Source organism: Rutidosis leptorrhynchoides, chromosome 2 (genome assembly GCF_046630445.1).
Source record: "Rutidosis leptorrhynchoides isolate AG116_Rl617_1_P2 chromosome 2, CSIRO_AGI_Rlap_v1, whole genome shotgun sequence".
Lineage (NCBI taxonomy): Eukaryota > Viridiplantae > Streptophyta > Magnoliopsida > Asterales > Asteraceae > Rutidosis > Rutidosis leptorrhynchoides.
Genome location: NC_092334.1, coordinates 257,538,608 through 257,549,695, shown reverse-complemented (window position 1 = coordinate 257,549,695; position 11,088 = coordinate 257,538,608).

Sequence of the window (11,088 nt, the reverse complement as noted above, 5' to 3'; positions counted from 1 at the left end):
AAAGGTTTAAAAAACATTACATTGATTATCAAATAATGATAATTCAAAATATACCGTTTACACACGACCATTACATAATGGTTTACAATAAGAATATATTACATCAAAAATAAGTTTCTTGAATGCAGTTTTTACACAATATCATACAAGCATGGACTCCAAATCTTGTCCTTATTTTAGTATGCAACAGTGGAAGCTCTTAATAATCATCTGAAAATAAACATGCTTAAAACGTCAACAAAAATGTTGGTGAGTTATAGGTTTAACCTATATATTATCAAATCATAATAATAGACCACAAGATTTCATTTTTATAACACATCTCATATCAAGCATTTCGCAAACTGCATAGAGATAAAAATCATTCATATGTAGAACACCTGGTAACCGACATTAACTTAATGCATAGAATATCCCCAAAACAGAACCTCTCGTCTGTATAATAACCTCGAAGTACTAAACCATCCATAATCTGAATGGGGGTTGTTAAGCCCAATAGATCTATCTTTAGGATTCGCGTCAATTAGAGGCCATTTCCCTAATTCTTAGGTTACCTGACTTGAAGGGCGATATTCGGTTTAATAATCCAACCATAAAATGTAGTTTTGCGTACTTGTGTCTATTTTGTAAAACATTTATAAAGCTGCGTGTATTCTCATCCCAAAAAAATATTAGATTGTAAAAGTGGGACTATAACTCACTTTCACAGATTTTTACTTTGTCGGAAGTAAGACTTGGCCACTGGTCGATTCACGAACCTATAACAAATATGTATATATATATATATATATATATATATATATATATATATATATATATATATATATATATATATATATATATATATATATATATATATATATATATATATATATCAAAGTATGTTCAAAATATATTTACAACATTTTTATTACATTTTAATGATTTGAGTTTGTTAAGTCAGCAGTCCTCGTTAGTAACCTACAACTAGTTGTCCACAGTTAGATGTACAGAAATAAAGCAATATATATTATCTCGAATCAATCCACGACCCAGTGTCTACAAGTCTCAGACTCGATCATAACTCAAAGTATATATATTATTTTGAAATCAACCTCAACCCTGTATAGCTAACTCAAACATTACTGCATATAGAGTGTCTATGGTTATTCCGAAATATATATATATATATATATATAGAATATATATATATTCTATATATATTCTATATATATATATATATATATATATATATATATATATATATATATATATATATATATATATATATATATATATATATATATATATATATATATATATATATATATATATATATATATATATATATATATATAGATGGGTCGATATGATATGTCAAAACATTGTATACGTGTCTATGGTATCCCAAGATTTCATAATATGTATAATACAATATAATTTAGTTAGGATATGTATAGTCAAGATTTTTTACAAAATTTTCGTAGCTAAAACTAGCAAATTTATCCAATTTTGTTTTACCCGTGATTTCTTCGTTTCAAATCTGTTTTGAGTGATTTAAGTTGCTATGGTTTCATATTGAACTTAAGTTTATGAATCTAAACAGAAAAAGTATAAGTTTATAGTCAGAAATACATGTTACAAGTCAATATTATAAGAGGTAGTCATTTCAGTCGAAAGAACGACGTCTTGATGACCATTTTGAAAAACATACTTCCACTTTGAGTTTAACCATGATTTTTGGATATAGTTTCATGTTCATAAGAAAAATCATTTTCCGAGAAAAACAACTTTTAAATCAAAGTTTATCATAGTTTTTAATTAACTAACCCAAAACAGCCTGCGGTGTTACTACGACGGCGTATGTCCGGTTTTACGGTGTTCTTCGTGTTTCCAGGTTTTAAATCATTAAGTTAGCATATCATATAGATATAGAACATGTGTTTAGTTGATTTTAAAAGTCAAGTTAGAAGGATTAACTTTATTTGCAAACAAGTTTAGAATTAACTAAACTATGTTCTAGTGATTACAAATTTAAATCTTCGAATAAGATAGCTTTATATGTATGAATCGAATGATGTTATGAACATCATTACTATCTTAAGTTTAGTAGGTAAACCTACTGTAAGTGACAAGAAATGATCTAGCTTCAAAAGATTCTTGGATGGCTTGAAAGTTCTTGAAGTAGAATCATGACACGAAAACAAGTTCAAGTAAGATTTCAGCTCGAATTAAGATTGTTATATTTATAGATATTGAATCAAAGTTTGAATATGAGTATTACCTTGAATTAGAGAGATAACCTACTGTAAGTAACAAAGGCTTCTTGATCTTGGATGATTACTTGAAATGGATTAGAAAGCTTGGTAGTAATCTTGCAAACTTGAAAGTGTTCTTGGTTTTATGAAACTAGAACTTATAGAATATATGAAGAACACTTAGAACTTGAAGATAGAACTTGAGAGAGATCAATTAGATGAATAAAATTGAAGAATGAAAGTGTTTGTAGGTGTTTTTGGTCGTTGGTATATGGATTAGATATAAAGGATGTGTAAGTTTGTTTTCATGTAAATAATTCATGAATGATTTATAATATTTTTTGTAATTTTGTGAGATATTTCATGCTAGTTGCCAAATGATGGTTCCCACATATTTAATGACTCACATGGGCTACTAAGGAGCTAATCATTGAAGTGTATGTATCAATAGTATATACATCTAGAAGCTGTGTATTGTACGAGTACAAATACGAGTGCATACAAGTAGAATTGTTAATGAAAATGAATGAGGATGTAATTGTAAGCATTTTTGTTAAGTAGAAGTACTTTGATATGTGTCTTGAAGTCTTTCAAAAGTGTACTAATACATATTAATACACTACATATATATACATTTTAACTGAGTCGTTAAGTCACCGTTAGTCGTTACATGAAAGTGTTGTTTTGTAACCTTTAAGTTAACGATCTTGTTAAATGTAACTAATCCATTATTATAGTACTTAAATAATATGTTAAATTGTTATGTTATCATAATAACATGGTGTATAAATATATCTTAACATCATATATATATGTTAAAATACTATTACAACGATAATCGTTACGTATATATATTGTTTCGAAATTATTAAGTTAGTAGTCTTGTTTTACATATGTAGTTCATTGTTAATATACTTAATGATATATATAATTATAATTTTATCATGTTAAATATAGTGTAAAAATATCTTAATATGATACATATGTATTTAGTAAGACGTTGTTATAACGATAATCGTTATATATATCGTTTCGAGTTTCATAATTCAATATTCTCATTTTTATGTATATCGCACATTGTTAATATACCTAGTGAGATTATTAAATAACATAATATCATATTAACCATATATATATATATATATATATATATATATATATATATCCATATATATAACATCATGTCGTTTTTACAAGTTTTAACGTTCATGAATCGCCGGTCAACTTGGGTGGTCAATTGTCTACATGAAACTCATAACAAATAATCAAGTCTTAACAAGTTTGATTGCTTAACATGTTGGAAACATTTAATCATGTTAATATTAAATATCATTTAATATATATAATTATGGAAAAGTTCGGGTCACTACAGTACCTACCCGTTAAATAAATTTCATCCCGAAATTTTAAGCTGTAGAAGGTGTTGACGAATCTTCTGGAAATAGGTGCGGGTATTTCTTCTTCATCTGATCTTCACGCTCCCAGGTGAACTCGGGTACTCTACGAGCATTCCATCGAACCTTAACAATTGGTATCTTGTTTTGCTTAAGTCTTTTAACCTCACGATCCATTATTTCGACGGGTTCTTCAATGAATTGAAGTTTTTCATTGATTTGGATTTCGTCTAATGGAATAGTGAGATATTCTTTAGCAAAACATTTCTTCAAATTCGAGACGTGGAAAGTGTTATGTACAGCCGCGAGTTGTTGAGGTAACTCAAGTTGGTAAGCTACTGGTCCGACATGATCTATAATCTTGAATGGTCCAATGTACCTTAGATTTAGTTTCCCCCGTTTACCAAATCGAACAACGCCTTTCCAAGGTGAAACCTTAAGCATGACCATCTCTTCAATCTCAAATGCTATATCTTTTCTTTTACTGTCCGCGTAGCTCTTTTGTCGACTCTGGGCGGTTTTCAATAGTTGTTGAATTTAGATGATTTTCTCGGTAGTTTCTTGTATTATCTCCGGACCCGTAATCTGTCTATCCCCCACTTCACTCCAACAAATCGGAGACCTGCACTTTCTACCATAAAGTGCTTCAAATGGCGCCATTTCAATACTCGAATGGTAACTGTTGTTGTAGGAAAATTCTGCTAACGGTAGGTGTCGATCCCAACTGTTTCCGAAATCGATAACACATGCTCATAGCATGTCTTCAAGGGTCTGTATCGTTCTTTTACTTTGCCCATTAGTTTATGAATGATAAGCAGTACTCATGTCTAGACGAGTCCCCAATGCTTGTTGTAGTGTCTGCCAAAACCTTGAAACAAATCTGCCATCCCTATCAGAGATCCATGTCTGGAGACAACTTCCTTTAAATATAATCGCACCAACTTCTCCATTTTATCATCTTCTCTCATTGGCAGAAAGTGTGCTGATTTGGTAAGACGATCGACTATTACCCAAATAGTATCATAACCACTTGCAGTTCTTGGCAATTTAGTAATGAAATCCATGGTAATATTTTCCCATTTCCATTCTGGGATTTCAGGTTGTTGAAGTAGACCTGATGGTTTCTGATGTTCAACTTTGACCTTAGAATACGTCAAACATTCTCCTACATATCTCGCAATATTGGCTTTCGTACCCGGCCACCAAAAATGTTTCTTGAGGTCCTTGTACATCTTTCCCGCTCCGGGATGTATTGAGTATCTGGTTTTATGTGCTTCCCCAAGTAGCATTTTTCTCACATCTCCAAACTTTGGTACCCAAATTCTTTCGGCTCTATACCGGGTTCCGTCTTCTCGAATATTAAGGTGTTTCTCCGATCCTTTGGGTATTTCATTCTTCAAATTCCCTTCTTTTACGACACCCTGCTGCGCCTCCTTTATTTAAGTAGTAAGGTTAGTATGAATAATTATATTCATAGCTTTTACTCGCATAGGTTCTCTGTCCTTTCTACTCAAAGCGTCTGCTACCACATTCGCCTTCCCCGGATGGTAACGAATCTCGAAATCGTAATCATTCAATAACTCAATCCACCTACGCTGCCTCATGTTTAGTTGTTTCTAATTAAATATGTGTTGGAGACTTTTGTGATCGGTATATATAATACTTTTGACCCCATATAAGTAGTGCTTCCAAGTCTTTAATGCAAAAACAACCGCGCCTAATTCCAAATCATGCATCGTATAATTCTGCTCATGAATCTTCAATTGTCTAGATGCATAAGCAATTACCTTCGTTCGTTGCATTAATACACAACCGAGGCCTTGATTTGAGGCGTCACAATATATCACAAAATCATCATTCCCTTCAGGCAATGATAATATAGGTGTCGTAGTTAACTTTTTCTTCAACAATTGAAACGCTTTCTTCTGCTCATCCTTCCATTCAAATTTCTTCCCTTTATGCGTTAATGCCGTCAAGGGTTTTGCTATTTTGGAAAAATCTTGGATGAATCTTCTGTAGTAACCAGCTAGTCCTAAAAATTGGCATATATGCTTCGGAGTTTTCGGGGTTTCCCATTTTTCAACGGTTTCAATCTTTGCCGGATCCACCTGAATACCTTCTTTGTTCACTATGTGACCGAGAAATTGAACTTCTTCCAACTAAAATGCACACTTTGAAAACTTAGCGTACAGTTTTTCTTTCCTCAACAACTCTAGCACTTTTCTCAAATGTTCTTCGTGCTCTTGATCATTCTTTGAGTAGATAAGTATGTCATCGATGAAAACAATGACAAACTTGTCAAGATATGGTCCACACACTCGGTTTATAAGGTCCATGAACACAGCTGGTGCGTTAGTCAAACCAAATGGCATAACCATAAACTCGTAATGACCGTAACGCGTCCTAAAAGCTGTTTTCGGAATATCATCCTCCTTCACCCGCATTTGATGATATCCGGAACGTAAATCAATCTTTGAATAAACTGACAAACCTTGTAGTTGATCAAATAAGTCGTCGATTCTCGGTAGTGGGTAACGGTTCTTGATGGTAAGTTTGTTCAACTCTCGGTAGTCGATACACAACCTGAATGTACCATCTTTCTTCTTGACAAACAAAACAGGAGCTCCCCATGGTGATGTGCTTGGTAGAATGAAACCACGCTCTAAGAGTTCTTGTAATTGGCTTTGGAGTTCCTTCATTTTGTTGGGTGCGAGTCTGTATCGAGCACGAGCTATTGGTGCAGCTCCTGGTACGAGATCTATTTGAAATTCAACAGATCGGTGTGGAGGTAGTCCCGGTAATTCTTTCGGAAATACATCGGAAAATTCTTTTGCGACGGGAACATCATTAATGTTCTTTTCTTCGGGTTTAACTTCTTCGATGTGTGCTAGAACAGCATAGCAACCTTTTCTTATTAGTTTTTGCGCCTTCAAATTACTAATAAGATTTAGCTTCGCGTTGCTCTTTTCTCCGTACACCATTAAGGGTTTTCCTTTTTCTCTTACAATGCGAATCGTATTTTTTTAACATACAATTTCCGCTCTCTCCTTTTTCAACCAGTCCATGCCGATTATCACATCGAAACTCCCTAACTCTACTGGTATCAAATCAATCTTAAACATTTCGCTAACTAGTTTAATTTCTCGATTCTGACATATCTTATCTGCTGTAATTAATTTACCGTTTACTAATTCGAGTAAAAAATTATTATCCAAAGGCGTCAATGGACAACTTATTTTAGCACAGAAATCCTTACTCATATAGCTTCTATCCGCACCCGAATCAAATAAAACATAAGCAGATGTATTGTCAATAAGAAATGTACCCGTAACAAGCTCCGGGTCTTCCTGCGCTTCAACCGCATTAATGTTGAAGACTCTTCCTTGGCCTTGCCCATTACTATCCCCTTGATTTAGACACACATTTTTGTAATGGCCCTTCTTCCCGCATCCGAAACAGGTAATGTCGGCATAACTTGTTCCGGCATTATTTGTTCCCTTAGACATTGATCCGTAGATTTCGCACTTTGTCGCACTATGACCCTTTCTTTTACACTTAGTACACACTGCTGTACAGAGCCCAGTTGGATGGTATCCTTCACACCTCTGACATGGTTTCTGCCTCTTATTGTTATTGTTGGGATTGTTGTTGTTACGGTTGTTATTATTGTTGAAACGGTTGTTGTAGTTGTTGCTGGGGTGGTTGTTGTTGTTGCGTTTGTTGTTACGAAAATTGGTGCAATTGTAGTTGTGATTGTTGTGTTGATTGTTAAAATTGTGACCCTTGTCACTGGTTTCTTCCTACTTTCTCTTGATTTGTTTCGTGTTGGCTTCTTCGGTCATCTGCTCTTTAACTCTTTCCTCAATCTGGTTTATGAGTTTATGAGCCATTCGACTCGCCTTTTATATGGAAGCGGGCTCGTGTGAAATTATATCTTCTTGGATCCTTTCTGGTAACCCTTTTACAAATGCGTCGATTTTCTCCTCTTCATCTTCGAACGCTCTCGGGCACAATAAGCACAACTCCGTGAATCGTCGTTCGTATGTGGTAATATCAAATCCTTGTGTTCGTAATCCCTTAAGCTCTACTTTTAGCTTGTTGACCATGCTTCTGGGACGATACTGCTCAGTCATCAGATGTTTGAATGCTGACCACGGTAGTACGTACGCAGCATCTTGTCCCACTTGTTCTAGATAGGTATTCCACCATGTTAACGCAGTACCTATGAAGGTATGCGTAGATTACTTTACTTTGTCTTCTTCAGTACACTTACTTATGGCAAACACTGATTCAACCTTTTCGGTCCACCGTTTCAATCCGATTGGACCCTCGGTTCCATCGAATTCCAGAGGTTTACAGGCAATGAATTCTTTGTAGGAGCATCCTACACGATTTCTTGTGGCGTTATTTTCATTGCTAGATTCAGAGTTATTGTTGTTGTTTTGCATTGCAGCCTGTACTGCGGCTATGTTTGCTGCAAGGAAAACACAGAAGTCTTCTTCTCTCATGTTCAAATTCTGACGAGTCGTCGGTGCCATTTCCTTTAAAAATAGCCCAAAAGAATTAAGTTAATCATATAGAATATTAAGAGTAGTCAATAGTATTTCGTAGCATAATATGAACTCATTTATAAAAGCTTTTTCTTCATATTAGCGTTTTATAGTTTTAATTCGGGTAGTACCTACCTGTTAAGTTCATACTTAGTAGCTAATATACCATTCAACTACTACAATTCTATATGAAAAACTGATTATAATAATATTTCGCGTTCAAACTTTTATACAAAAATTTACAAACTTACACACAATCACTTTGATACAAAATAGTTGTGATAACAATCCTAGTTAATACACAAGTTGTTCAGCAAAGGCAATAAAAACACGTAATTCATAAGTCCAGAAACAAGTCATGCATTCTGGTTTTACTAAGACTACTTCCCATCCTTGGTCTTGTGGAAAATAACCGTTATGACCGTTGGCTAGGCAGTATGTTGTAACGTCGTCAAAAGGACGAGGGTTTCGTAATGCCCAACAGCCCCGTAATAATCTAATAACCTTGTTTCTCACCCCAACTACTGAATCCGTCACTTGTGGGATTGTTTTATTTAACAGTCATAATCCGATGTTCTTTTTCTCACTTTGGTGAGCAGCGAACATCACTAACTCGTAAGCATAACATGCTTCTTTATGTTGCATGTTAGAAGCTCTTTCTAACTCATGAAGTCCTAGGTTGGGATATGTTGAGTCAAAATAGGTTCTCAACCCGTAGCGAAAAATTGCATTTGGGTTCCCCGCATTTAACGCTTTAAAGAAAACACGGCGTAACTTGCGCTGTCCCCAATGTGATATACCCCATCTTTCAAATGAAAGCCTTTTATAAACTAAGGCATGCCTGGAACGTTCATCAAATTTTCTACACACTAATTTCGTCGTAAATAATTGTTCCGACGAATTCTGACCGACTTTAGACAAGATTTCATCAATCATGTCCCCGGGTAGGTCTTCTAAAATTTTTGGTTGTCTATCCTTAACATCCATTTTTGTATTTATACTGTAAAAATAGACGAGAGTTAGATTCGTAAAAGATAATTATCAAATAATACAAGCAATTTTCACATACAACAAGAAAAGTACAAGCACACTTATTTTACATATTTTACACCTCATGATTACAACTCTTTATTCCGACTCACTAGTTTCTTCCTCTTCGGACCTGTTTCGTTTTGCTAATTTTCTAGGGATATATGATTTTCCTCTAATACGAGCCGTTGTTTTCACAAATGGTTTAGAAAAACCTGGTGGCTTAGAGGTTCCCGGGTTATTGTTACAACTTAAGAAATACGGGTGTTGACGATACATATAAAGTTCATCGGGGTAGGAATCAGGTTTCTCTATTTTGATGCCCTTTCCCTTATTATTTTCTTTTGCTTTATCAAATTGGGTCGAGGTAATTTCTATAACATCATCGGAATCTTCATCGGGATCCGATTCATCGGAAAATTGGAAATCTTCCCAATATTTTGCTTCCTCGGCGGAAACGCCATTGACCATTATTAATTTTGGTCCATTAGTTGAGGGTTTTCTTTTATTTGTCTGTTTTTTTGTGGTTCCTAATATTTCCTCCTCTGGAACCTCCTCTTCCGGTTCCTCTTCTTCCGGTTCCTCTTCTTCCGGTTCCTCCTCTTCCGGTTCCTCTTCTTCCGGTTCCTCTTCGGGAATTTGTGAATCTTCCCAAACTATATTCGACTCTTCATTATTATTAGGTGAGTCGATGGGATTTGTACTAGAGATAGACATCTAACACACAATATCAAACACGTTAAGAGATTAATATATCACATAATATTTACATGTTAACAATATATAGTTTTCAACAAAAATGTTAAGCAATCGTTTTTCAAGTAAACACGGTCGAAGTCCAGACTCACTAATGAATCATACATACTCGATAAGACACACTAATGTAAATTTCTGGTTCTCTAAGACCAACGCTCGGATACCAACTGAAATGTCCCGTTCATATTGATTATAAACGTTCCATATTAATTAATGTCGTTGCGAGGTTTTGACCTCTATATGAGACGTTTTTCAAAGACTGCATTCATTTTTAAAACAACCATAACCATTATTTTATCGATAAAGGTTTAAAAAACATTATGTAGATTATCAAATAATGATAATCTAAAATATACCGTTTACACTCGACCATTACATAATGGCTTACAATAAGAATATATTACATCAAAAATAAGTTTCTTGAATGCAGTTTTTACACAATATCATACAAGCATGGACTCCAAATCTTGTCCTTATTTTAGTATGCAACAGCGAAAGCTCTTAATAATCACCTGAGAATAAACATGCTTAAAACGTCAACAAAAATGTTGGTGAGTTATAGGTTTAACCTATATATTATCAAATCATAATAATAGACCACAAGATTTCATTTTTATAACACATCTCATATAAGGTATTTCGCAAACTGCATAGAGATAAAAATCATTCATATGTTGAACACCTGGTAACCGACGTTAACTTAATGCATAGAATATCCCCAAAACAGAACCCCTCGTATGTATAATAATCTCGAAGTACTAAACCATCCATAACCTGAATGGGGGTTGTTAAGACCAATAGATCTATCTTTAGGATTCGCGTCAATTAGGGGCCATTTCCCTAATTCTTAGGTTACCAGACTTGAAGGGCGATATTCAGTTTAATAATCCAACCATAGAATGTAGTTTTGCGTACTTGTGTCTATTTTGTAAAACATTTATAAAGCTGCATGTATTCTCATCCCAAAAAAATATTAGATTGTAAAAGTGGGACTATAACTCACTTTCACAGATTTTTACTTTGCCGGAAGTAAGACTTGGTCACTGGTCGATTCACGAACCTATAACAAATATGTATATATATATATATATATATATATATATATATATATATATATATATA